The sequence below is a fragment of the Phyllobates terribilis genome, unplaced genomic scaffold (assembly GCF_046119375.1).
Source record: "Phyllobates terribilis strain yellow unplaced genomic scaffold, ASM4611937v1 Scaffold_259__1_contigs__length_2703414, whole genome shotgun sequence".
In the NCBI taxonomy this organism is placed as follows: Eukaryota; Metazoa; Chordata; class Amphibia; order Anura; family Dendrobatidae; genus Phyllobates; species Phyllobates terribilis.
The window spans coordinates 1985655-2007833 of NW_027363019.1; the positions used below are offsets into that span (position 1 = coordinate 1985655).

General features: G+C 43.6%; 1 pseudogene; it reads right to left on the reverse strand.

Moving 5' to 3' along the window:
- The window catches only part of LOC141219295 (uncharacterized), a 30120-nt pseudogene extending 24916 nt beyond the window's left edge, over positions 1 to 5204 (reverse strand).
- Between the last annotated feature and the right edge of the window lie 16975 nt (positions 5205 to 22179).

Consider the following 22179-nt stretch of genomic DNA (forward strand, 5'->3'; position numbering starts at 1 on the left):
AAATATCTGTCATTTCTATTCTGCACTCTATTCCGGCACGTGTCACACAGACGTGTGTGCGGATGTCACACTTTATGTCATCTGTGTGCAGGATGTACTGACGTCCGAGCTGCCGGCAAAAAACGGACATGTGCGCAGCCTATAGATTATAATGGTATACGCGTGTGTCTCTGGTACGTGTGAAGGGGGCCTAAAGGGTGTGAACACTTCTAGTATGAATTACCAGTAGGGGGCGTGACCACTTAAAGTGCCTAGGGCAGCATGAATGCCAGATACGGCCCTGAGCACAGCCCTAATAAAGTCATTAGAGCTGCAGATAAAGGGGGCTCGATCACAGCTCTGGATAGTGGGTTGTATGAGCCGGAGGTTATGAACATGGATGACGATACTAATATATGCCGCACTCTAGATGGAGATCCTACTAATTCATACAATACCCCCTTACATTGTCTTTTGGAGGAGGGTTTGGTATCGGCTGTACTTAATGCCAAACAAATAGAACGATTAAAGGAAAATCACCCACAATGTCCAATATTTCATACATTACCGAAAACTCACAAAGAAGGAAACATCCATCAGTCTAGAGTTACATTCAATACTGGCTGCAGAGAAGATTCCTATAATATAGTGAATATTACCAGAAAACATTTACCTATGTTATACACTGACAAGGATCCAGCAACAAGAAAGACAACTGACACGTGGAGGACAAACACCAAAGGTTTCATTGAATGTGGGAGAAATAAATGTGGTTTGTGCAAGTCTGTGTACAAAGCAAAAATGTCTGCATCTACTAACCATAATAAACCCTATAATATCCGACATCTCATTAGTTGTAGCTCCACACGTCATTGACACCATACAATGTGAAGCTTGTCTGCTGCAATATGTGGGGGGCACGGTCAGACCCTTACGTCACCGCATTGGGGGACACGTTAGGGACGTTCTTGGCCCCACAACACGTAATACATCTGCAGCATCACAACATCTCATACAACACAATAGGAATTAATCACTTTACAGTTGTGGGTATTGAATATGTCACCAGACCAGCTAAGGGGGGAGATTGGTATAAAAAGTACACCCCCGAGAAGCCTTGTGGATTCTGGAATTGGCCTCCAGATTCTCCAGTGATATGAATCTTCCTTCAGACCTTGTATCCATTTACTGAATTGTGTTTTTTCCTCTTTTATAGTAATTATACATAATATACACATTATAGATGCAGACACTTCATTCTTCTATTGCACGGATGCTTTTTGTTGTGGACATATGATCGTCCATAGGGGTAATGTAGACATACTTGCACACGTCCATTTGGGGCTGGGGGTCTCCGCTGTGCATTAGACCCTATGATGTGTAGAAGAAGCCGGTTACTGGTTATTTATTATGTCATGAAGAAGAACTGAACACAAATACCAGGTAGAAACGCAGAGATGTTTTGCTCCTGTTTTTTAATGTTTCTATGATTTTAATTTGTTTTGTTCAATAAAAGTTTTTGGTTTTATTCACACTGGAAAACAAGTGCTGGATTATCAGTAACTTTCTTTGTCCCGTCCATTCCTTCCCAACTGTGATTTTTCATCCAAGCACTGAGAGATGAGCTGAAAGCAGACAATGTTTTCTATAGAGGAATGGCAGACATGGGTGTTGTCCACATAGAAAGCCTCTCCTAAATCCCATACACAAAAAAGCCGCCCTACAATCTGCCAGGACACATGCGGAAACATATGAAGACTCCTGGGACTTTATACTCTGGAGTGATCAGACCAAGATAAAGGTGTTTTTGGAACTGATGGCTTCAAAACTTTATAACGTTGAAGAGGTGAGGAATACAATGAGAACGCATGGTGTCTACAGTGAGACCTGGTGGTGGCCGTGTCCTTATGTGGGGCTGCATGAGGAGCTACATTTCATTGATGGTATCTGGAATTCACAGATGTTCTGCTCTATAGTGACAGAGAAGATGCTGCCATCACTCTGTTCCCTTGGTAGGCCACTGTTACATTTCTGAAGAACAGGGTGACAGTGATTCTGTGGCAAAGTGTCTCCTGATCTGAACCCAACCAAACACCTATGGGGAATTCTGAAGAGACAAGTTGTCCTCGCTCCATCCAGCATCCAGGCTCTAAGAGCTCGTAATCGAAAAAGAGATAAAATATAGATATAGTATTGTCACTAACTTGTTCATTCCAGGCCTAGAAAACTTGGTGCCGTCCTTTAAAATTATGGAGGCCATACAAAATAATAGATGTAGTAGCTTTTGATGTGGGGTGTACTCATTTTTGCATCAACTAATTTGAGTAAAACTGAAGGTTTTGTAATGAGAGTTATATCATTACCCTTACTTTCATGTTTTGATTACAAAAAAATGTTCTATGAAACTTAGTGTTGGCAAAATTGTAGAAATTGATCTTGTGTTCAGTGAGCTATTAAATAAAATCTTACTCATCAAAGGGGGTGTACTCATTTATGCTGAACAATGTTTATTAAACTTTATAAAACACAGTGAACATAATTACACTTTCTTTCCCATATGACTTCTCTCATGTTTTACAAGGTACGATTTATGTATAAAAGATTTCCCACATTCTGAACATGAATACGGCTTCTCTCCTGTGTGACTTCTCTCATGCTGCACAAGATACATTTTTTTTGGAAAGCATTTCTCACAGAATGAACATGAATATGGCTTTTCTCCTGTGTGAATTCTGTGATGTTTAACAAGATCCAATTTATATATAAAACATTTCCCAAATTCTGAACAAGAAAATGGCTTTTCTCCTGTATGAATTCTGTTATGTGCAACAAGAATTGATTTACGCATAAAAGACTTCCCACATTCTGAACATGAATACGGCTGCTCTCCTGTGTGAATTCTGTGATATTTAAGAAGATCTGATTTATAACTAAAACACTTCCCACATTCTGAGCATGAATATGGTGACTTTCCAGTATGAATGCTCTGATGTCTACTAAGATGCCCTTTATTTGTGAAGGACTTCTCACATAGTGAACATGAAAATGTTTTTTTCTCCTGTGTGATTTCTCTGATGTCTAATAAGATTCCCTTTATTTGTAAAGCATTTCCCACATTCTGAACACGAATATGGCTTCTCTCCTGTGTGAATTCGCTGATGTGGAAGAAGACTCCTTTTATCTGTAAAGCATTTCCCACATTCTGAACATGAATACGGCTTTTCTCCTGTGTGAGTTCTTTGATGTCTAACAAGATCTGATTTAGCTGTAAAGCATTTTCCACATTGTAAACATGAAAACGGTTTCTCCCCGGTGTGAATTCTTTGATGTATAACAAGCTCTGATTTACTTTTAAAACATTTCGCACATTCTGAACAAGAAAATGGCTTTTCTCCTGTATGAATTCTCTTATGAGCAGAAAGATTTGATTTAAGCATAAAAGATTTCCCGCATTCTGAACATGAATACTGCTTCTCTCCTGTGTGAATTTTCTCGTGTATCACAAGTTTTGATTTCTCTGTAAAGCATTTCCCACATTCTGGACATGAATATGGCTTTTCTCCTGTGTGAATTCTGTGATGTTTAACAAGATCTGATTTATAACTAAAACACTTCCCACATTCTGAACATGAATATGGCTTCTCTCCTGTGTGAATTCGCTGATGTGGAATAAGATTCCCTTTATCTGTAAAGGACTTCCCACATTCTGAACATGAATATGGCTTCTCTCCTGTGTGAATTTTCTGATGTGTAATAAGACTCCCTTTAAATGTAAAGCATTTCCCACATTCTGAACAGGAATATGGCTTCTCTCCTGTGTGAGTTTTCTGATGTCTAATAAGAGCCCTTTTATCTGTAAAGCATTTCCCACATTCTGAACATGAATATGGCTTTTCTCCTGTGTGAATTCTCTGATGTATAATAAGACTTCCTTTACCTGTGAAGGACTTTCCACATTTTGAACACGAATACGGCTTTTTTCCTGTGTGAATTCTCTGATGTCTAATAAGATCCCCTTTCTGTTTGAAGGACTTCCCACATTCTGAACATGAAAATGGCTTTTCTCCTGTGTGAATTCTTTGATGTTTAACAAGGTCTGATTTACTTCCAAAACATTTCCCACATTCCGAACATGAAAATGTCTTCTCTCTTGTATGAATTCTCTGATGTCTAATAAGATCCCCTTTCTGTTTGAAGGACTTCTCACATTCCGAACATGAAAATGGCTTTTCTCCTGTGTGAATTCTTTGATGTTTAACAAGGTCTGATTTACTTCCAAAACATTTCCCACATTCCGAACATGAATATGGTTTCTCTCCTGTGTGAATTCTCTGATGTGTAATAAGATCCCCTTTATGTTTAAAGGACTTCCCACATTCCGAACATGAAAATGGCTTCTCTCCTGTATGAATTCTCTCATGTATAACAAATTGTGATTTATATGTAAAGCATTTCCCACATTCTGAACAGGAGTATGGCTTTTTTCCTTTGTGTTTTCTGTGTGTTAAAAAATCTGAGCTTTTTGTAAATTGCTTGTCACACTGAAATCTTGAATCCACTTTGCCCCCTGGACTTTTGGTAATAATGAGAGATTGCTCAGGAGATGATTCCTCATGATCAGGAGGATTATAAGAAAGTGAAGGACTGTGAAGTTCAGGAGGTGCAGGAAGGGTGATGAGGTTTTCTCCATTAGAGTGCTTCCTGATATCTTCTTTTTTACAATTTAGTGATGAACCGTTATTCTCACAAGGATTTCCTATTAGGATGAAAGATAAATTAGATGTGAGTTTTTTCTTCAACACAAAAGAGATTTCTGAATGTATTTTCTGGATCTCACAATGAAGACCCTCGTCAGTGAAAGTACCGGGAATAAGGAGGACAACTACATGCCATAACATTAACACAATGACGGGTAAAGTGAATGACACTTATAAACTGGTGACATTGGCACAAGTCAGGGGTGGCAGAGATTAGACAGCAAATAGTTCTTTAAGTGGTAATTACTGATGACAGGTTCCCTTAATGTACCTCCAGTGCCATTTCACTCTCTCAAGCTTCATATCTTGCCCTTAGTATAGAAAAGTGTCCACATAATTAAAGAAGATGTCCACTACTATTAAAAATGCCCCCAATGTAATTAACCCGTTGAGAGAAGATTTTTTTTAATTACCTAGCTTTGTCTTTATTGGCTGTGAGCGGCGCTATCGCTGGACACTCACTGGCATCACGCGACCCCCGGCCTCAGCCGGCTCTTGCTTCCCCTGATGTCACGTCAAGTGAGGCGTGACTCGGTGATGCAATCCCCGAGGTGGACACCGGGCTGTGGGTGGGGTTTCCCCGTGCGTCACACCCAGCGTCCACCGTGCACTTTCCCAATGAATACAAGGTAATTGTGATTCACAAAATGTTATACAATTGAACGGTGAAGAAAAAAATATTACATTTTTACCACTATAATGTTATTTTAGCCCCAGATTTTACATTTTCACAAGGGAAAATGGGTAAAAATGACCACATAACTTTATACAATTTCTGCTGAACGGGGCAATACCCCATATGTGTCTGTACTGTACTGCTTAGCCATATGGCGAGACTCGGGAGGGAAGGAGCGCTATTTGACTCTTGGAGAACAAACTTTAGTAGAACAGTTTGCAGACTCCATATACAGAGCCCCTAAGTGGCAGAAGAGCAGAATCCCCCCTCAAGTGACACCAGTTTGGAAATTACACCCCTATGGAAATGTATCTACAGGACTAGTGATGAATTTGACTCCATGGGTGCTTTCCAGAAACGAGCAGTAATGGATGTTGCGAAGTGAAAATGCAAATATTTCATTATAGTGGCCAGTACATTGTAGTGTCCGATACATTGTAGTGCCCTTACGTTGTAGCGCCCAGTACATGATTCCCAGCTAGTGCTTTCTGGAGAAATAAATTGGCTCTCCCCGCTACAGTAATGCCAAACATGTGGATGCTAACTGCACACTGTGGGGCCCAGGAGGAGGGGGCATTTGGATTTGGGAGCGCAGATGTCACTGGATTTCTTTAAGTGGGAGCCACGTCACTTTTCCAGAGCCTTTGTGCTACCAGTAATATGGACACCCCCTATATTACTGTTTACAGATGATGAACCTGAGTGGGGACTTGTTTTTTGTGGGTTGAGTAGAAGCTCTTAATGGTGGCATTTTGGGGTACAGAACATTTTGGATCATATTTATCCTGTGCTGTACGTTGAACACTTACAGTGGGTACGGGAAGTATTCAGACCCCTTTACATTTTTTACTCTTTGTTTCATTGCAGCCATTTTGTAAATTCTAAAAAGTTCATTTTTTTTTCTCATTAAAGTACACTCTAAACCCCATCTTGACTGAAAAAAGCAGAAATGCAGACAATTTTGCAAATTTATTAAAAAAGAAAAACTGAAATATCACATGGTCATAAGTATTCAGACCCTTTGCTCAGACACTCATATTTAAGTCACATGCTGTCCATTTCCTTGTGATTCTCCTTGAGATGGTTCTACTCCTTCATTGGAGTCCAGCTGTGTTTAATTAAACTGATAGGACTTGATTTGGAAAGACACACACCTGTCTATATAAGACCTCACGGCTCACAGTGCATGTCAGACCAAATGAGAATCATGAGCTCAAAGGAACTGCCCAAGGAGCTCAGAAACAGAATTGTGGCAAGGCACAGATCTGGCCAAGGTTCCAAAAGTATTTCTGCATTACTCAAGGTTCCTAAGAGCACAGTGGTCTCCATAATCCTTAAATGGAAGAAGTTTGGGACCACCAGAAGTCTTCCTAGACCTGACCGTCCAGCCAAACTGAGCAATCGTGGGAGAAGAGCCTTGGTAGGAGAGGTAAAGAAAAACCCCAAGATCACTGTGGCTGAGCTCCAGAGATGCAGTAGGGAGATGGGAGAAAGTTCCACAAAGTCAACGATCACTGCAGCCTGACACCAGTCGGGCCTTTATGGCAGAGTGGCCAGATGGAAGCCTCTCCTCAGTGCAAGATATATGAAAGCCCGCATAGAGTTTGCTCAAAACACAAGAAGGACTCACAGACTATGAGAAATAAGATTCTCTGGTCTGATGAGACGAAGATAGAACTTTTTGGTGATAATTCTAAGCGGTATATGTGGAGAAAACCAGGCACTGCTCTTGACCTGCCCAATACAATCCCTACAGTGAAACATGGTGGAGGCAGCATCATGCTATGGGGGTATTTTCCAGCTGCAGAGACAGGATGACTGGTTGCAATTGAAGGAAACATGAATGCAGCCAAGTACAGAGATATCCTGGATGAAAACCTCTGGATCTCAGACTTGGCCGAAGGTTCACCTTCCAACAAGACAATAACCCTAAGCACACAGCTAAAATGACAAAGGAGTGGCTTCAGAACAACTCTGTGACCATTCTTGACTGGCCCAGCCAGAGCCCTGACCTAAACCCAATTGAGCATCTCTGGAGAGACCTGAAAATGTCTGTCCACCAACGTTCACCATCCAACCTGACGGAACTAGAGAGGATCTGCAAGGAAGAATGGCAGAGGATCCGCAAATCCAGGTGTGAAAAACTTGTTGCATCATTCCCTAGAAGATTCATGGCTGTACTAGCTCAAAAGGGGCTTCTACTCAATACTGAGCAAAGGGTCTGAATACTTATGACCATGTGATATTTCAGTTTTTCTTTTTCAATAAATTTGCAAAAATGTCTACATTTCTGTTTTTTTTTCAGTCAAGATGGGGTGCAGAGTGGACTTTAATGAGAAAAAAATGAACTTTTTAGATCTTACCGAATAGCTGCAATAAAACAAAGAGTGAAAAATTTAAAGGGGTCTGAATACTTCCCGTACCCACTGTACATCGGGGTTTCCATCTAAATCTACAAAATACATGATTCAGATGACACCCCCGAGGGATCCATTCAGAATAATGAGGCAGCAGAGTTACACCGGACTCCGTCTAGCCTCTGGTCGACTGCGCTTTTCTGCACGCTTATAAAGATGGACATCACTGGATCATAGGCCAGACGGCGTCCACAGCGCCTCATTATACGGAATCTTCCCCCGGGGTTCTGTCCGAATCGCAAGCTCAGTCATTTATATGGCAGCATGAGACTTGTGTAAGAATAATATGAAAATAAAAGATGGAAGTAATATTAAAAAACACAATTAGGAAAATTAAAAATGTGCTTATTAAATCATTAAGAAGAGGTGTGAATGCGGCCCAGTTATTCATCGTTGCGCAACCGGACTCTGTACAGGAGCAGCCGCGCCATCACCGGACGCTTCTGCTGTGATGTGGACGGCGGATAAAGCTTCACTGCACCGGGGACTTCATACAATATCACACACCGGTCATCGTCAGGCGCCGCTAATCATAGTCACATGCCAATCATCATCATCATACGCCAGTCATCATCATCACACGCCGCTAATCATAGTCACATGCCAATCATCATCGTCATACGCCAGTCATCATCATCACACGCCGCTAATCATAGTCACATGCCAATCATCATCATCATACGCCAGTCATCAACATCACACGCCGCTAATCATAGTCACATGCCAATCATCATCGTCATACGCCAGTCATCATCATCACACGCCGCTAATCATAGTCACATGCCAATCATCATCATCATACGCCAGTCATCAACATCACACGCCGCTAATCATAGTCACATGCCAGTCATCATCATCACACGCCGGTCATTATTACACACCTGTGGAAACATCTACAGGAATCTCCTCCTTCCCGTCACTCACACACGGCTGATCCCCCCTCGTCATCGCTTCTTCTTCTGTCTCGTCCTTCACTTTATTCTTAGTCGGATCTTCCTCCTGATATATCAGATGTAACAATCAGCACAATACAAGAAACCACCAAAATCTGTGACATCTATGACCTCGATCAGAAATGTCCCCCCATATACAGATCCGGTACAGGGCTCAGCACCGTCTACCTGATGACTCTCCGGGATGTTGTGATTCTCCTCTGGACAGTCCTGGGGATACAGAGGATGGGGACATCTCTCTGGTGGATATCTTTCCATGAGTCCATCTGTAGGAAACACATAGTGACAGAATACAGTGACATGTAAAAGTTTGGGCACCAATGGTCAAAATTACTGTAATTGTGAACAGTTAAGTTGAAGATGAAATAATCTCTAAACGGCCTAAAGTTAAAGATGACATTTCCTTTGTATTTTAGGCAAAACAATAAATTATATATATTTTCATCTTTTACATTTAAAAAAAAATTCAATGAGGGAAAATGGGCAAATGCAAAAGTTTTGGCACCCGGCAAGGTTAGTAGCTAGTAGCACCCCCTTTTGAAAGTATCACAGCTTGTAAATGCTTTTTGTAGCAGACAATAGTCTTTCAATTCTTGTTTGAGGAATTTTCAATCATTCTTCTTTGGAGAATTCTTCCAGTTCTGTGAGATTCTTGGGTCATCTTGCATCCTCTGCTATTTTGAGGTCTAGCCACAGATTTTCAATGATGTTCTAATCAGGGGACTATGAGGGCCATTGTAAAACGTTCAGCTTGCGCCTTTTGACGTGTGTTTAGTATCATTATCATTTGCCATCCTCTTTTCACCTCCAGCTTTTTTGCAGATGATGCTATGTTTGCATCAAGAATTTGCTGAAATTTCTTGGAATCCATTCTTCCCTCTACCTGTTCCCTGTGCCATTGGCTGCAACACAACCCCAAAGCAGGATTGATCCACCACCATGCTTAATGGTTGGCGAGATGTTCTTTTCCTAAAATTCTGTGCCCTTTTTTCTCCACACAACTTTGATCATTGCTCTATTTTAACCTCATCGGTCCACAAGACTTGTGTCCAAAACGCATCAGACCTTCTTAGATGTACTTTTGCATACTTCTGACGCTGAATTTCATGGTGAGGTCACAGGAGAGGTTTTCTTCTGATGACTCTTCCATGAAGGCCATATTTGTGCAGGTGTCTCTGAAGAGTACAACAATGTACCACAACTCCAGAGTCTGCTAAATCTTTCTGAAGGTCTTTTGCAGTCAGGCAGGGGTTCTGATTTACCTCTCTAGCAATCCTACTGAAAATTAACTTGGTCTTCCAGACCTTATCTTGACCTCCACTGTTTCTGTTAACTGCCATTTCTTTATTACATTTTGAACCGAGGAAAGGGCAAATTGAAAACGCTTTGCTCATAGCCTTCTCCTGCTTTGTGGGCCTCCACCATTTTCAGAGTGCTAGACAGCGGATTAGAAGAAGCCATGGCTGCTGTTTTTTTGGCACATTGTTAGAGTAGGCTGGGTTTTTATAACGCTGGCCTTTCCTAACGATCATAGTGAACGAGCCCTAACCCTAACAGGCTAAGTAAGGTCCGAATCATTGGTCAAAGTTATCTGAGCACACAAATGTCCAAGGGTAATACAAAGGAAATGTGTCATCTTTAACTTTAGGTCTTTTAGAGATCATTTCATCTTCAACTTGCTTAACTGTGCAACAATAACAGTAATTTTGACCAGGGGTGCCCAAACTTTTACATGCCACTGTAGATTGTGTCATGCAATGATGGAAGTAGTAGATGACCACAGAACCGACATGACAGTCTCCCCTCCTCACCCAGCTGATCGGCCCATATTGCGGTCGCCTCTTGTGCTCCATGTATAACTTCAACCTTAATATCAATCAGATCTTCACCCTAAAAAGAACATTGTAAGATGAGCTCAAATCCCATCACGTCATGGTCAGATGTTGTGGGGACTTCAGTGTCATCTACCTGATGATCCTCCGGGATGTTGTGATTCTCCTCTGGACAGTCCTGGGGATACAGAGGACGGGGACATCTCTCTGGTGGATTTCTCCTCCTGGATCCATCTGTGGAGACACACAGACTGAATACATGACCTGCCGTGTATCTGTCTATATATAAGACTCGTCTCTCAGAACCGGTAATTCTATGTTTATGTATCAGGGAATAAATTACATTGTTGTGGTCCTCACCCCCGGTACCGAGGACCCAGCACATTGTGGGCCTCAAGTATGAAGTGATAATCAGCGAGGCCAAAGCCTAATGCTCTCTGCTCTGCACTCGGAGGATGAGGACCCTGAGGAGAGGGACAGAGAAGACCCTCATCAGTCAGATGGAGGAGCCGTACTAAGAAACAACTTCTCCAAGTCTCGTCTCCACCAGGGAAGGAACCACAGAGGAGCTGGAGAAAGCACATTTCCATCCATCGGTTTCTTCTCTCCTAATTCACTGTAAGGAGATTGGGGGAAGGACGGTGACTATTTACCAGTGATTGTATTTTTGAGAGCTCATGATGTCACCATGAGGACACGGCCTCCCTCCTGGACAGGATCCTCTGGGATCACTCAGAGGAGAGAACCTGATCTATTAAAAGACGAGTTACCGTGTCTTTCTTCTTCTTTAAATAGAGATAAATCTCGACATCCGCCTCGGTATAAACACTAAAATAAGCAGCAAGTTCTGCGTTTGTCTCTAAAGGAGGAAAAAAGGGCACATGTACGGCTGACGGATGAAGTCACAGAGCCCGGAAGGACGGTGTTGTGGGGAGCAACCGGTACACAGCGGTTAGTGCCTATCAATGTGTAGAAAGGACAACTAGAGAGCAGGCACCGGGGTCATGGGCGCTTACTGATGCACACGGGGAGCCAAGGAGAGATTGTCTGGTCAAACTCCACAGAAAAGCTCCATAATACAAATTCTTCTGACAAACATCCCTGTAAGGGAGACTTACACTTATTACCACCAGACCAGGATCTCAGATTGAAGTCCCCATTATTTTTGCTTTGTCTCCCAAAATTAGAACAAATGTTTTTGTATAAAATATATATATTTATTTATGTACACACACACATACATTATTTTGCCAAATCATAAAATATATACATATAGTACAGACCAAAAGTTTGGACACACCTTCTCATATAAAGATTTTTCTGTATTTTCATGACTTTGAAAATTGTACATTCACACTGAAGGCCTCAAAACTATGAATTAACACATGTGGAATTATATACTTAACAAAAAAGTGTGAAACAACTGAAAATATGTCTTATATTCTAGGTTCTTCACAGTAGCCGCCTTTTGCTTTGATGACTGCTTTGCACACTCTTGGCATTCTCTTGATGAGCTTCAAGAGGTAGTCACCGGAAATGGTTTTCACTTCACAGGTGTGCCCTGTCAGGTTTAATAAGTGGGATTTCTTGCCTTATAAATGGGGTTGGGGCCATCAGTTGTGTTGTGCAGAAGTCAGGTGGATACACAGCTGATAGTCCTACTGAATAGACTGTTAGAATTTGTATTATGGCAAGAAAAAAGCAGCTAAGTAAAGAAAAACGAGTGGCCATCATTACTTTAAGAAATGAAGGTTAGTCTGTCCCAAAAATTGGGCAAACTTTGAAAGTGTCCCAAAGTGCAGTTGCAAAAACCATCAAGCACTACAAAGAAACTGGCTCACATGAGGACCGCCCCAGGAAAGGAAGACCAAGAGTCACCTCTGCTTCTGAGGATAAGTTTATCCGAGTCACCAGCCTCAGAAATCGCAGGTTAACAGCAGCTCAGATTAGAGACCAGGTCAATGCCACACAGAGTTCAGAGGTATGGACAAGCTACAGCAGATTAGGTGGAAAATCATCAGTAAATTAACCCTGACGCTGCTGAGTAACGATCAGACTCCGGTACCGAAAGAAATCATAGGAGAGAACGGACAGAAGAGTTGGGACATCTGCAGACAAAATGTGACCGATGCTCTAAGGAAGGTGAAAGTTTCTGAAAGAAGCCGCCGAAGACTCAAAACTGATGAAGACGACAGCGGAGAAACCGCAACTCACAGATCAGAAGAGAATAATCAGGGAATGAAAGCTGTGAGAAAATGTAGAGAAAACCAGAGCAAGTCTGGAGAAAAATCATCTATTATAGGACGAGGCCGAGAGACGTCATCACTAGTGTTGAGCCACCCCCGTAGTGTTCGGGTTCGGTTCGGTTCGTCGAACACCGGGATGTTCGAGGAACTGTTCGTCGAACTGTTCGTCGAACACCTTAGAACACCGTCGAACACCGTTAAAACCAATGGCAAGCAAACAAAAACACATAGAAACACATAGAAAACACCTGCAAAGGTGTCCAAAAGCTGACAAACTGCTCAGAAGACACTCTCTTTAAAAAAGCCGGCCGGCAAATTCAGCAGCGGCATACACCGGTACCCGACAATTTAGACAAGAAGGAATAGAGCATCACACATAGATTAGATAGATAGAAACATGTCAGTCACACATATAAGAAGCACAGTGACAGTGTTGGTTACTGCACTTGTCATTTAGTGTAAAGGATTTATTAAAAAAAATATTAGTGTTTTCATGCACCGTCTCTTTAAAAAAGCCGGCCGGCAATTCAGCATCTGTACCCGACAATTTAGAACAGAAAGAATAGAGCTTCACACATAGATTAGATAGATAGAAACATGTCAGTCACATATATAATAAGTACAGTGATAGTGTTGCTTACTGTACTTGTCATTTAGTGTAAAGGATTTATTTAAAAAAATAATAGTGTTTTCATGCACTGTCTCTTTAAAAAAGCCGGCCGGCAATTCAGCAGCGGTACCCGACAATTTAGAACAGAAAGACAGAGCATCACACATAGATTAGATAGATAGAAACATGTCAGTCACATATATATGAAGTACAGTGACAGTGTTGGTTACTGTACTTGTCATTTAGTATTAAAATAAAGGATTTATTATTAAAAAAATTGGCGTGGGGTTCCCCTTAATTTTAGGCTCTAGCGGCGGTTAAGCAGACGGCTGGGGCAGATGTTTGAAGCCTGGGAAGGGGGTAATACCCACGGAGCTTCCCAGGCTACTAATATCAGCCTCCAGCTGAATACATAGCCTTTACTAGCTATTAAAATGGGGGACCCCCCAAAAAAAATGACGTGGGGTCCCCCCTAATTTAATAGCTAGCAAAGGCTAGGCAGACAGCTGGGGGCTGATATTAATAGCCCAGGAAGGGAGCCATGAATATTGGCCCCCTCCCAGGCTAGAAACACCAGCAGTCAGCCGCCCCAGAAATGGCGCATTCATAGGATGCGCCAATTCTGGCACTTAGCCTCGCTCTTCCACGCTGCCCTGGTGCGGTGGCAGGGGGTAATAGGGTTGGGGTTGATGTCAGCTTATAATGCCAGCTGACATCAAGCCCAGGTTAGTAATGGAGAGGCGTCTATAAGACACCCCCATTACTAACCCCATAGTCAAAGTTAAAAAAAACACAAACACCCAGAATAAAGTCCTTTAATTGAAATAAAGACACAATCCTTTATTGTTCTAAATTAAACCATACTTACCATCACGCCCATTCCAGCTGAAGCCAACGATCTCCTGCAATAAAAGAAAAATAATAAAGCAACCTCATCCTTACCTTTCCATGGTTCCCACGACAGCTTCAGCTCTGCTACATCGAGATGACAGGCTGGACCGCAGCAGAACGCTGCCATCCAGCCTGTCATCCCGCAGACACTGAGAAGCGCAGGCTTGCTTGCGCTGCTCAGCGTCTCTCTGTGACGGCATCCAGATGAGCCGAGTTCATGTCCAATGAACTCGGCTCACCTCATGCACGTCACTGACAGCGTGGGAAAATTCTCACGCTGAAGCGCTGATTGCAGGAGAATTTTCCCACGCTGTCAGTGACGTGCAGGAGGTGAGCTGAGTTCATTGGACATGAGCTCACCTCATGCACATCACTGACAGCGTGGGAGTATTCTCCTGCACTCAGCACTTCAGCGTGAGAATTTTCCCACGCTGTCAGTGACGTGCATGAGGTGAGCCGAGTTCATTGGACATGACCTCGGCTCATCTGGATGCCGTCACAGCGAGACAGTGAGGAGCGCAAGCATGCCTGCGCTTCTCAGTGTCTGCGGGATGACAGACTGGATGGCAGCGTTCTGCTGCGGTCCAGCCAGTCATCTCGATGTAGCAGAGCTGAAGCTGTCGTGGGAACCATGGAAAGGTAAGGATGAGGTTGGTTTATTATTTTTCTTTTATTGCAGGAGATCGTTGGCTTCAGCTGGAATGGGTGTGATGGTAAGTATGGTTTAATTTAGAACAATAAAGAATTGTGTCTTTATTTCAATTAAAGGACTTTTTCTGGGTGTTGTGTTTTTTTTAAATACTTTACTAGAAATTCATGGCGGTCATGTCTAATACTGGCGTGACCCCATGAATTTTGGGCTTGGGGCCAGCTGATAATACCAAGCTGGCCCTAACCCCTTTATTACCCAGTGAGCCACCGCACCAGGGCCCTGGATGAGTTGGGTACAGCGCCAGAAGATGGCGCTTCTATGAACGCGCCATTTTCCGGGGTGGCTGCGGACTGCAATTTGTAGCGGGGGGGGGCCCAGAAAGCTTGGGCCTCCCTGCGCTGCAGATTCCAGCCCCCAGCTGCCTAGTTGTACCTGGCTGGACACAAAAATAGGGCGAAGCCCCACGTACTTTTTTTTTAATTATTTCATGAAATTCATGAAATAATTAAGAAAAAAAGGGCTTCCCTATATTGTTGTGTCCGGCCAGGTACAAATAGGCAGCTGGTGGATGGGGGCAGCCCGTTCCTGCCTGCTGTACCTGGCTGGACACAAATATAGTGCGAAGCCCCACTTCAATTTTTTTTAATTATTTCATGAAATTCATGAAATAATTAAGAAAAAAAGGGCTTCCCTATATTGTTGTGTCCGGCCAGGTACAAATAGGCAGCTGGTGGACGGGGGCAGCCCGTTCCTGCCTGCTGTACCTGGCTGGACACAAATATAGTGCGAAGCCCCACTTCAATTTTTTTAAATTATTTCAGGAAATTCATGAAATAATTTAAAAAAAATTGACGTGGGGCTTCGCACTATATTTGTGTCCAGCCAGGTACAGCAGGCAGGAACGGGCTGCCCCCAACCACCAGCTGCCTATTTGTACCTGGCCGGACACAACAATATAGGGAAGCCCTTTTTTTCTTAATTATTTCATGAAATAATTTAAAGAAAATTGACGTGGGGCTTCGCCCTGTTTTTGTGTCCAGCCAGGTACAACTAGGCAGCTGGGGGCTGGAATCCGCAGCGCAGGGAGGCCCAAGCTTTCTGGGCCACCCCCGCTGCAAATTGCAGTCCGCAGCCACCCCGAAAAATGGCGCGTTCATAGAAGCGCCATCTTCTGGCGCTGTACCCAACTCATCCAGGGCCCTGATGCGGTGGCTCACTGGGTAATAAAGGGGTTAGGGCCAGCTTGGCATTATCAGCTGGCCCTAAGCCCGAAATTCATGGGGTCACGCCAATATTAGACATGACCACCATGAATTTCTAGTAAAGTATTTAAAAAAAACACAACACCCAGAAAAAAGTCCTTTAATTTAAATAAACACACAATTCTTTATTGTTCTAAATTAAACCATACTTACCATCACGCCCATTCCAGCTGAAGCCAACGATCTCCTGAAATAAAAGAAAAATAATAAAGCAACATCATCCTTACCTTTCCATGGTTCCCATGACAGCTTCAGCTCTGCTACATCGAGATGACAGGCTGGACCGCAGCAGAACGCTGCCATCCTGCCTGTCATCCCGCAGACACTGAGAAGCGCAGGCTTGCTTGCGCTCCACAGTGTCTCTCTGTGAGGGCATCCAGATGAGCCGAGTTCATGTCCAATGAACTCGGCTCACCTCATGCACGTCACTGACAGCGTGGGAAAATTCTCCTGCACTCACCGCTTCAGCGTGGGAGAATTCTCACACTGAAGCGCTGAGTGCAGGAGAATTCTCCCACGCTGTCAGTGACGTGCAGGAGGTGAGCTGAGTTCATTGGACATGAGCTCACCTTATGCACGTCACTGACAGCGTGGGAAAATTCTCCTGCACTCAGCGCTTCAGCGGGAGAATTCTCACGCTGAAGCGCTGAGTGCAGGAGAATTTTCCCACGCTGTCAGTGACGTGCATGAGGTGAGCCGAGTTCATTGGACATGAACTCGGCTCATCTGGATGTCGTCACAGAGAGACGCTGAGCAGCGCAAGTAAGCCTGCGCTTCTCAGTGTCTGCGGGATGAGAGGCTGGATGGCAGCGTTCTGCTGCGGTCCAGCCTGTCATCTCGATGTAGCAGAGCTGAAGCTGTCGTGGGAACCATGGAAAGGTAAGGATGAGGTTGCTTTATTATTTTTCTTTTATTGCAGGAGATCGTTGGCTTCAGCTGGAATGGGCGTGACGGTAAGTATGGTTTAATTTAGAACAATAAAGGATTGTGTCTTTATTTCAATTAAAGGACTTTATTCTGGGTGTTTGTGTTTTTTTTAACTTTGACTATGGGGTTAGTAATGGGGGTGTCTTATAGACGCCTCTCCATTACTAACCTGGGCTTGATGTCAGCTGGCATTATAAGCTGACATCAACCCCAACCCTATTACCCCCTGCCACCGCACCAGGGCAGCGTGGAAGAGCGAGGCTAAGTGCCAGAATTGGCGCATCCTATGAATGCGCCATTTCTGGGGCGGCTGACGGCTGGTGTTTCTAGCCTGGGAGGGGGCCAATATTCATGGCTCCCTTCCTGGGCTATTAATATCAGCCCCCAGCTGTCTGCCTAGCCTTTGCTAGCTATTAAATTAGGGGGGACCCCACGTCATTTTTTTGGGGGGGTCCCCCATTTTAATAGCTAGTAAAGGCTATGTATTCAGCTGGGGGCTGATATTAGTAGCCTGGGAAGCTCCGTGGGTATTACCCCCTTCCCAGGCTTCAAACATCTGCCCCAGCCGTCTGCTTAACCTCCGCTAGAGCCTAAAATTAAGGGGAACCCCACGCCAATTTTTTTAATAATAAATCCTTTATTTTAATACTAAATGACAAGTACAGTAACCAACACTATCACTGTACTTCATATATATGTGACTGACATGTTTCTATCTATCTAATCTATGTGTGAAGCTCTATTCTGTCTGTTATAAATTGTCGGGTACAGATGCTGAATTGCCGGCCGGCTTTTTTAAAGAGACGGTGCATGAAAACACTATTATTTTTTTTGATAAATCCTTTACGCTAAATGACAAGTACAGTAAGCAACACTGTCACTGTACTTCGTATATATGTGGCTGACATGTTTCTATCTATCTAATCTATGTATGATGCTCTATTCTGTCTGTTATAAATTGTCGGGTACAGATGCTGAATTGCCGGCCGGCTTTTTTAAAGAGACGGTGCATGAAAACACTATTATTTTTTTTGATAAATCCTTTACGCTAAATGACAAGTACAGTAAGCAGCACTTTCACTGTACTTCGTATATATGTGGCTGACATGTTTATATCTATCTAATCTATGTGTGAAGCTCTATTCTTTCGGTTCTAAATTGTCGGGTACCGGTGTATGCCGCTGCTGAATTGCCGGCTTTTCATGTTTCACTGTTGGCACTGTTCCCATCGATTTGGGCAATCACTGTAATGCCACAACCACCATGGCTGTGGCATTACAGTGAGTGGCAGACAATCCCTGCATGATTGGTGCTCTAAATAGCGCCAGACATGCAGGACACGCTTTTGGTGCACGAACAGTTATCGAACATAACCTCGAACAGCCGAATTTTTTGCAAATCGTTCGGGTTCGTCGAACAACTCGAACACCGCCCAAAACAGCTCGAATTTGAGATTGGCGAACAGTTCTAGTCGAACACCGCTCATCTCTAGTCATCACATCCACCGGAGCCAACAAGAGTCTCCTCTCACCTGGTGATGTCAGAGGCCGGAGCTCCTCCATCATCACCTCCTGGTACCGATCCTGGTGTCCTTCTAGATACTCCCACTCCTCCATGGAGAGATAGACAGCGACGTCCTGACACCTTATAGGAACCTGACAACAACGACACCGTCATCACCCAGAATCCTCCAGTGCTGTCCTGTATAATGTCCCAGCAGTCAACTCTCTGGTCATCACCCAGAATCCTCCAGTGCTGTCCTGCATAATATCCCATTAGTCACCTCTCCAGTCATCACCCAGAATCCTCCAGTGCTGTCCTGTATAATGTCCCAACAGTCACCTCTCCGGTCATCACCCAGAATCCTCCAGTGCTGTCCTGTATAATGTCCCAGCAGTCACCTCTCCGATTATCACCCAGAAACCTCCAGTGCTGTCCTGCATAATGTCCCAGAAGTCACCTCTCCGGTCATCACCCAGAATCCTCCATTGCTGTCCTGCATAATGTCCCAGCAGTCACCTCTCCGGTCATCACCCAGAATCCTCCAGTGCTGTCCTGTATAATGTCCCAGCAGTCACCTCTCCGGTCATCACCCAGAATCCTCCAGTGCTGTCCTGTATAATGTCCCAGCAGTCACCTCTCCGGTCATCACTCAGAATCCTCCAGTGCTGTCCTGTATAATGTCCCAGCAGTCACCTCTCCGGTCACCACCCAGAATCCTCCAGTGCTGTCCTGTATAATGTCGCAGCAGTCACCTCTCCGCTCATCACCCAGAATCCTCCAGTGCTGTCCTGTATAATGTCCCAGCAGTCACCTCTCCGCTCATCACCCAGAATCCTCCAGTGTCATCCTGTATAATGTCCCAGCAGTCACCTCTCCGCTCATCACCCAGAATCCTCCAGTGCTGTCCTGTATAATGTCCCAGCAGTCACCTCTCCGGTCATCACCCAGAATCCTCCAGTGCTGTCCTGTATAATGTCCCAGCAGTCACCTCTCCGGTCATCACCCAGAATCCTCCAGTGCCGTCCTGTATAATGTCCCAGCAGTCACCTCTCCGCTCAGCAGCTCAATCATCTTGTTGCTGAGCTCTAGGATCTTCTTCTTCTTCCTCTCATGTATCGGGGAGTGCGGGGGAGGCTCTGTGATGGGGCCCGGTCTCCGCCCTCCTGACTCCTGGAGATGGATGATGGGAGTCACACCCTCCCCCGGTGTCTTCCTCACTATTGTGTAATCCTGTGTATGGAGAGAGACACTTAGGGAGAAGAATTCCTTCCCGACTCCAGATCTGACAATCAGTAGAAATCCCGGGATCAATAACCGTCTCCAGTAATCTGGGGCCATAACCTGGAATATTACTACACTCAGGACAGACATCCAGGCCCCTCTACAGCTCTTATAGGGAATCCCCATGACAACTCCTCCTGGCAGAGAGCTGCACACAATCACTGCTCTTACAGTAAAGAATCCTTCTCTTCCTCTTCTGGATTTCCTCTTCCCGATGTCGGACTTGTTACATAACACAATAAAGCTGATAGAAATGTAGAGGAGTTACAGTTATATGAAAAAGTTTGGGCACCCCTATTAATCATAAGCTTAATATTTTATAAAAATTGGTGTTTTTGCAACAGCTATTTCAGTTTGATATATGTAATAACTGTTGGACACAGTAATGTTTCTGCCTTGAAATGAGGTTTATTGTACTAACAGAAAATAAATGTGCAATCTGCATTCAAACAAAATTTGACAGGTGCATAAGTATGGGCACCTCACCAGAAAAGTGACATTAATATTTAGTAGATCCTCCTTTTGCAAAAATAACAGCCTCTAGTCGCTTCCTGTAGCTTTTAATGATTTCCTGGATCCTGGATGAAGGCATTTTTGACCATTCCTCTTTACAAAACAATTCCAGTTCAGTTAAGTTTGATGGTTGCCGAGCATGGACAGCCCTCTTCAAATGATCCCACAGATGTTCAATGATATTCAGGTCTGGGGACTGGGATGGCCATTCCAGAACATTGTAATTGTTCCTCTGCATGAATGCCTGAGTAGATTTGGAGCGGTGTTTTGGATCATTGTCTTGCTGAAAGATCCATCCCCTGCGTAACTTCAACTTTGTCACTGATTCTTGAACATTATTGTCAAGAATGTGCTGATACTGAGTGGAATCCATGCGTCCCTCAACTTTAACAAGATACCCGGTGCCGGCATTGGCCACACAGCCCCAAAGCATGATGGAACCTCCACCAAATTTTACTGTGGGTAGCAAGTGTTTTTCTTGGAATGCTGTGTTTTTTTGCCGCCATGCATAACGCCTTTTTGTATGACCAAACAACTCAATCTTGGTTTCATCAGTCCACAGGACCTTCTTCCAAAAAGAAATTGGCTTCTCCAAATGTGCTTTTGCATACCTCAGCCGACTCTGTTTGTGGCGTGCTTGCAGAAACGGCTTCTTTCGCATCACTCTCCCATACAGCTTCTCCTTGTGCAAAGTGCGTTGTATAGTTGACCGATGCACAGTGACACCATCTGCAGCAAGTTGATGCTGCAGCTCTCTGGAGGTGGTCTGAGGATTGTCCTTGACTGATCTCACCATTCTTCTCTGCCTTTCTGATGTTTTTCTTGGCCTGCCACTTCTGGCCTTAACAAGAACTGTCCCTGTGTTCTTCCATTTCCTTACTATGTTTCTCACAGTGGAAACTGACAGGTTAAATCTCTGAGACAGCTTTTTGTATCCTTCCCCTGAACAACTATGTTGAATAATCTTTGTTTTCAGATCATTTGACAGTTGTTTTGAGGAGCCCATGATGCCACTTTTCAGAGGAGATTCAAACAGGAGAACAACTTGCAAGTGGCCACTTTAAGTAGCTTTTCTTATGATTGCATACACCTGGCTATGAAGTTCAAAGGTCAATGAGGTTACAAAACCAAAAAAAGTGCTTTAGTAAGTCAGTAAAAAGTAGGTAGGAGTATTTAAAACAAGAAAATGATAAGGGTGTCCATACTTATGCACCTGTCAAATTTTGTTTGAATTCAGATTGCACATGGTTTCAAGATGAGAGTTCAGCTGGTGACATAGATCCAGCAAGCATAGATGTTATACCATAGAAATGGTTTCAAGATGAGAGTTCAGCACATGACATAGATCCAGCAAGCAGAGATGTTATACCATAGAAATGGTTTCAAGATGAGAGGTCAGCTGATGACATAGATCCAGCAAGCAGAGATGTTATACCATAGAAATGGTTTCAAGATGAGAGTTCAGCAGATGACATAGATCCAGCAAGCAGAGATGTTATACCATAGAAATGGTTTCAAGAGGAGAGTTCAGCAGATGACATAGATCCAGCAAGCAGAGATGTTATACCATAGAAATGGTTTCAAGATGAGAGGTCAGCTGATGACATAGATCCAACAAGCAGAGATGTTATACCATAGAAATGGATTCAAGATGAGAATTCAGCAGATGACATAGACCCA